Source organism: Orbicella faveolata, unplaced genomic scaffold (genome assembly GCF_042242905.1).
Source record: "Orbicella faveolata isolate gen_17 unplaced genomic scaffold, um_ofav_v1 contig_34, whole genome shotgun sequence".
Taxonomy (NCBI): Eukaryota; Metazoa; Cnidaria; class Anthozoa; order Scleractinia; family Merulinidae; genus Orbicella; species Orbicella faveolata.
In genome coordinates this window covers 18,990,367-18,997,500 of record NW_028301563.1, presented here as the reverse complement: position 1 = coordinate 18,997,500, position 7,134 = coordinate 18,990,367, and the positions used below count along the sequence as shown (strand labels likewise).

General features: G+C 38.3%; 1 protein-coding gene across 3 annotated transcripts in view; it reads right to left on the bottom strand.

Moving 5' to 3' along the window:
• The window catches only part of LOC110068148 (uncharacterized), a 77,344-nt gene that overhangs the window by 1,307 nt on the left and 68,903 nt on the right, over nt 1-7,134 (bottom strand). The window lies entirely within an intron of this gene.

The following is a 7,134-nucleotide window of genomic DNA, read 5'->3' as shown; positions in this document are numbered from 1 at the left end:
GCACTTGAGGCGAGGAAGGGAAGGGAGAGAGCCTGTAAGAATATCTTTAAAGACCCTCCTCAGCCCATCTTTGGTTTAATGAGCTGTTGAAAAGTAAAAATGTCAACTTTTCAATAAGCTAGAAATTTTCCGTCATTTATCGCGCGAGGAAATGGAGCAATTTGCGATTGGGAACCTGATCTGACCGCATCTAGCCTGCGAACAGGCTCCCGGCGAGGGTGAAAAAAACAAAAACAAAAACACAAACACAAACACAAACACAAACACAAACACAAACACAAACACAAACACAAACACAAACACAAACACAAACACAAACACAAACACAAACACAAACACAAACACAAACACAAACACAAACACAAACACAAACACAAACACAAACACAAACACAAACACAAACACAAACACAAACACAAACACAAACACAAACACAAACACAAACACAAACACAAACACAAACACAAACACAAACACAAACACAAACACAAACACAAACACAAACACAAACACAAACACAAACACAAACACAAACACAAACACAAACACAAACACAAACACAAACACAAACACAAACACAAACACAAACACAAACACAAACACAAACACAAACACAAACACAAACACAAACACAAACACAAACACAAACACAAACACAAACACAAACACAAACACAAACACAAACACAAACACAAACACAAACACAAACACAAACACAAACACAAACACAAACACAAACAAAAACAAAAACAAAAACAAAAACAAAAACAAAAAACATTTGGCGAGCAAAGTTAGCGGACGAACGCGTAACCGAAAAATTCGGAGAGCGAAGCGATCGTGGCGGGACGGTGGTACGTTCGGGATCGCAGGGAGCCTGTTCTCACACTAGACTGCGTGTTTTCGATCGCCCGTTTAAATTGGGGTTGACGGGCCTACTTGAATACTACGGTTCTTGACATTTGTAGATTTGCAGTTCTCTTCCCTCGACCTTTCTTTGATTCACTCGTGTTTATGAAGAGCACTTTATGTTGTGTTATTAGGAGGCTGCGTCTGTGGGATCTTTGTCCGTGTCTGTCGTTCAAGGATTGGTTAATTAGCCAGTCACCATAGGAACTGAACAGTCATTAACCAAGTCCGACGACTGTCTACTGATATTAGGAGGAATTTTAAGTACACTTAAGCCGTTAGACTGTACTATAGCAAATTTTTAGGGTTTATGGGTCTGCCTGGTCTCGGCTGTCTAGTCTACATGTCGCTTCGCCGAGTTCACGGATACCTCTTTAATTTGTCGTGTACCTATGCATTGTTTTGGCTCATTTTTTAAACTCTTGGCTACACGAAGCGTAGAAACGTGTTTGCTGGGACTCCAATATGCAAATGTGTCACTCACTCACTCACTCACTTAGGTTTTTCGCTAAATTGAAGTGGAGTTGACTTCGAATGTTCGAATTAGTACTATGGCCAACTTGAGGGCTGAATTTCACGACCATTTGACTCGTCAAGGCGTTAAAAATGACCAGGAGACGTGTATTTGTTTGCTGGAAAGGGACTTGCAAATGAGTAAATCTCATGCTAATGTGGTAAGCTTTGATGAGAATGTGTCTTATTCGTCGACCTTAATGAAGTTATATGAGCGAAACGAACAATTTTTAATGAACGAAACAGCTATTGAAAACAGGACAACTGAACATCGGCACCATTATATAATACTGTAATTTCGTTTTTAACATCTAAACCTGAGGCCAGCCGAAGTATTAATTGTTTTAAATATAAGCTAAGCTTACGACGTTGTGTCAGCCTTGCAGTAGTCTTTGAATTATTATCGTTTTACTTTTCAAGTTTGGCTCATTAGATCTCCTGTGAGATCGAACGTCCAATCAAGCAGGACCTTCGTTCAGAACTTTGCAGTTTATAGCACTTAAGTTTCCATGTTGAGTTGTCCACGACGTTCAACCGACATCGATTTAAGTTTAGATTAAAGTTGGGTTCCCTATACTTGTCTTGCTTATTTTATTACTTTGATCTGAGCTCTGAGTGGGATGTCAAATGTACGTAAACTTGGAAAAAAAAATTCCCAAAATACTTCATTTTGATAAGCTTAAATGATTTCTACCCTGTCTTTTGTTTACACTTTTGCTTCCTGATTGAAAACAACAAAGGGAAAGAAACCCCCTGTGAGCTTGAATGTTTTGGATCAACACTGAAGATGTTTGCAAAAGAGGCTACTTATTTTGATGTATTTCACATGCAATATATATAGAGACAAGTGGTCCCACATTGGAAGAGAAGTGCTGTCTCATAAGAAACCTTACCTATAGCCTTGAGTGAAATGCAATGAAACAGGCCTGTAATCTCGTACGACTTGAATACATGCAAATTTTCCCAGCAGGCAAACAAAGAGTACTCTATGAATTTTTTGGCAGGATTGTCCTCTGTGACCCAAGAACCCTTAACCTTTACCACTCCGTGTTCAGCTGCAATTTTGCCACGCTAGCTATTCTGGACGTATATGTTTGTAATATGTGTGCAACAAAAGCCAGCGAAAAAAGCCTACGTTTGTGAGATAAGTACGACCTTGCGTGGTACGAACCCGGCTTGTTTTAACAGCCTTTAACAATACACTAATAATTGCAAGTTCATCAACATTTTTCATCTCTAGATTACTTAATCCACGAGTTTGGCCATAGGTCTCCCTTGAATATTGAAAGATATGCCCCTAAGTATTTGCTTTCCAGGGACAAAATATGAAATTTATCGTGAACATGTTGCTTACTTGCATTCTATATTGTGCATTCTATACGGTCTAATTAGAACTGTTGGCAAGCACAGTATGGTGGTATCATATTTGTCCTCGTCCGACTTTTATTCGAAGACGCCTCACCTTTACTTTGGGAAAGTTATGCGTTTGTCTAGAGATCTTCTTATGTTTCTTGTATCAATTTAAGCGATTTTATGTCTCTCGGGCTCGATGTGCAAGTTTATTTGTCCCTTGTTCATTTTAGTGCCACATGATTCAAATGTAGCATTTTACGCACAAGTCTGTTGACTGTTCCGCGTATTGTATATGTCATTGTTTGGCTTTGTTCCAGGAGTAATGACATATAATCAAAAGATAGCCCTTGGGTTGCTATATGTGGTGATATATTCTTTTTTCTGGTCATGACGTTGTGACATTGCAGATGTCATTAAGTCCTTATCTAAGATCCGCCGTTTTTGATTGTATTGTCTGAAAACCAGAAAATATCTTAAACGGATGCAAAATTTATCTTAATTGAGGTCGGATTATGCGAGCAAGTACCAATTTGCAACGGTGCAAGTTGTCACATCAAAATTGCAAGGAGTATTTTAACGATTACTGAATGTTTCAGAATCACCAAGTAATTAAATCACCTTGTCAAAATTTCAGGAAAAAAAAATAGCTGGGAGAGTGACATGCACCGCACCTGTATACTCAAACTAAGTTTTCGACCTGTAAGAGACAGTTTCTTGACTATAAATAGACCGTTATGACATCATCACTTTTTTTTTGAACGATGTTGACCACGGTGATTTTAAATTGCCTGTGAAACAATTTTCTCCTCATTGCGGTCAATCGTCCTTGTGAAAGCTTTTTCATTGTTATAAATTTATTTTAGTGCTTCGCGTTTAGTCCCTTTAGTCTTCCAATTTATGCAAGGTTGTGGAGTAATAACTTATAGTTCTGAAAGCTAAGGCCGATAATTTATGTAACTAACACTAATTTCTAAGACTCCTTCGCAGCCGTAAAGTGATAACGTGATGTGCTAATTTTTTTCTTGATTGGAACCGGTCTCGCTCTTTTTTTTTTTTTTTTTACACTCTTCTCAGAATCCATATGGGGTTGCGCGTTTTAATATTTTTCTTGGACATGTTTTACTCGATTTCTTAGACATCAGGAAGCTGTGTAATGCGGGGGGGGGGGGGGGGGAGGGGGCGGGGGGTGGGGTGGGGATGTTTAAGAATAATTCCGTAGTAAGAAATCAAACCTTCTAAGTATACCTCTCTTGGACTCGGGGATCTGGGACTCAACTGCTCAGGAGCCATTCTAAGTTTTGAAAATAATACATGAACATCATCACAACAATATATATTCGATACTTCTCTTGGCTACACATTTTGTTGTTACCCTTTTCCTTGTGCACATCCCTTCACATTCCCTAATGGCTTTTAACCCAAAGCTCTCTTCTACCCTTGCACATTAGTATGACTGACCTTCACATGTCTAGCATCAAGTGGCATGGCCATTCGACACAAGGCAAGTTTTAACCACGTGTTAAATGGTCCAGTCCAGTTTTTTTTTTTTTTTTTCATTGCTGTGGTCGTCGTTTGTTTTTAACACTGAAAATTATGCAACAACAAACTGGTCTGACTCAACCTTTCGAGGAGAGCAATGCATTGTGGGAATTTTAGAGAGAATTTTTCAGCGATTTGTTGACAATAAAGTTCAGCACAAGCTTTCACTGTAAACTTTCGGGGCGTAGAAAGCCATTTAAATGCTTTCGGCTCGCAAAACTTGTACTTGATAATGTACACGAGAGTTTTAACAAATTTCTGTTCTAAGTGAAGCCTTACATACGAAATCTTTCTGTTCCAAAAACGTTAAAGATAATAGCTTTACTGAGCTTTAATAAAGGAAGTTATATCAAATATTGGTAGCCTCCGATAAATCATTTCAGTCTACCCGGTTTTCAGTTTTACTCGATCAGTTTTGCTTGCTATTAAGGGAACAGCTGCTTGAAGTAATGACTGCATCGAGCACAAATAGGACAATCACATGACTTTTGGAGCGTGTAAAGAATTTTTCTTTTCTCGCACCATTTCTCGAACTTTCTTACACCCCGCTCAGTTATTTTCTTGGAGTTTTCGCTTGAGCTTTTTGCCCAATTTCATCCAGGTTCTCGTTGTCTAAGTCCAAGTTTTAAGTGAAGAAAAAAAAAAATCAGGAACTCAAAATCTCTAAACGTCAAACGTTCACTACAGAAATACAAAGTGAGCAAGTGCAAACTCATCCACAAAAATTCGCGCCAACTCTAGCATTGAAATGGCGTCCTCAGGATCTCATTGGCCGAGCGAAGTTGTTTGACATCTCTGCAACCAGTCCGAATCAGGGCGGCAAAGTCATTTTTAGCCCGCGCATTTCCCGATTGGCCCGCAAAATGGCGCGTTTTATACGGGGCAGTTTTGGTCCTTTAAGCCTCAGTTTTATGTTCAGTTGAGGTTTTTTTACTTAATGACGAAAGTAACAGAGACCATTTTTTTCAAGCCGTCCATATATTCAATTTTAGCCGTAGACGCAAAACTTATCATTGTAAAGGGAAATGAAAAGAAAAACGTAGCCTACAAACCTACCAGGGCTGCTATCGAACAAGAGCATCTCAAATTAAACATCTCAAAAGCTAGGAATATTTGTTCGCTTTCTTCACTACTCTCGCCTTTAAGAAATGTCTGGTTAGTCCATATTGTGCTTTTCTTTTGCTGAAGAGGTCATGAAGGACAAAGAGCTCAACCGCCAAAAAGTTTGCCTTGAATTCTTCGGAAAAAGCGATCCAAATTGTACTAACTTTTGAAAAACGCTTTTATCGACAATAATTTTCGTTTTTTCTTAGCTTGACATTAATTAAGTTAGATTAACTGAGCTGTTTGAAGTTGTTTATTTGTCCGTAAACTAACTCACCGCCATCCAAGAAAAAAATTCGATATGTCACTTTTTCAGATTTTTGAATGAGCATTTTCGTGCGGTTGATAGATCCTTCCATCCGATGTTAAAAGTCTCAATGTTATAAAAGAAATGGCAAGCGTGCAGCGTGCAACTATCGAATTATTGATGCACCTAGGAGGTTTGCTAAGCACTCAAGAAGCTAGAGTCGACTCTCACTCTTCTTTCGTGCTCCGCAAACTCCCGCGTGCATCCATAACTCGATAGCCGCAAGTTCCACGCTTACCATTTCTTAATTAGGGACTTTAAACAACAACAACGCAGACGGCCACGGGAACGCCATAAGATCAGAGAAAGTAGATTGTAAGAGCAGTAATGCATGTTTATTTAATTTGCCGGACTCTCTTCAGTTTACTCTCTTATATAAATTATGGCGCTGTAAGGCGTCCTTAGTGGAATGTAGTTGCTTGCTTACTAGTATAATGACACCTGTTAGTATAGAGATGCTTATGAACAAAACTGTCAGTAAAAGGATGCTGAGGGGCTTATTATAAGGGGACGATTGTTGAAAGCAAGATGCTAATTAAACTATGCCATGCTATCTCTCAAGAGTAGAGCGCTTCTACAGGACTTGGGAAGAGAAAGCATTTGAATCACATTCCGTTTATGCTTCATTAAATTTTTAGCGTTAACTCGTATTATATACATTCAACCAAGTTTTTTTTTATAATTTTCATGCTCTACGTGAATTCGTAAGGAACAGGAACATTTTTATTGGTCCTGCGCAGCCAGCTATCTTTGCGCGTCTTTGTTCCCAATATCGTACGGGAAATTTGCATTCTGAAAGTAAACGGGACTTAAACAAATATACTTTATATCAGCTTTGGAAATCAAAGAAAACTAAAATCATTTTTTTCTTCTTCTTTTTTTTTCAGTTTGTTAATTCTCATCAATATTTGTTGTTACGTTTGTTAACCGCAATATTAGAAAGTAACGCGAATGTGCAAGACAGTGAGGTGTATGTAAGGTAGGGTAGGACATTTCAGAATATTTTGCTATAAAAGAGTTTGATTAAAAAAAACAAAAAAACAAAACAAAACAAATGGACAGAAAGATAACACTGACAGATGCTTATGGAGTAGAAAACATACTGGCGTATTACGTAAGCTAAGAAACGTCAAACGTCCACTCAGTATAAATTAATCATCATGAAAACATCTAGCGGGCCTACATGAGTACATTTAACTTATTTCACGGTATTCAGTTCAGTACAAGAGATGTTTTTGGACAAAGCCTGCCTTCCAGATGGCAAAGGCTGGTACATTTAGTAGTAGGTCATGCGTGTTTCTTTTTTTATTTTTTTTTTTTCTTCTTCTCGACCGTAACCAATGCGTTTTTTTGTTTAATTTGTTTATTGTTGCCATAGCCTGCTGTGTGTTTTTGAAGGATTTAACAATGTA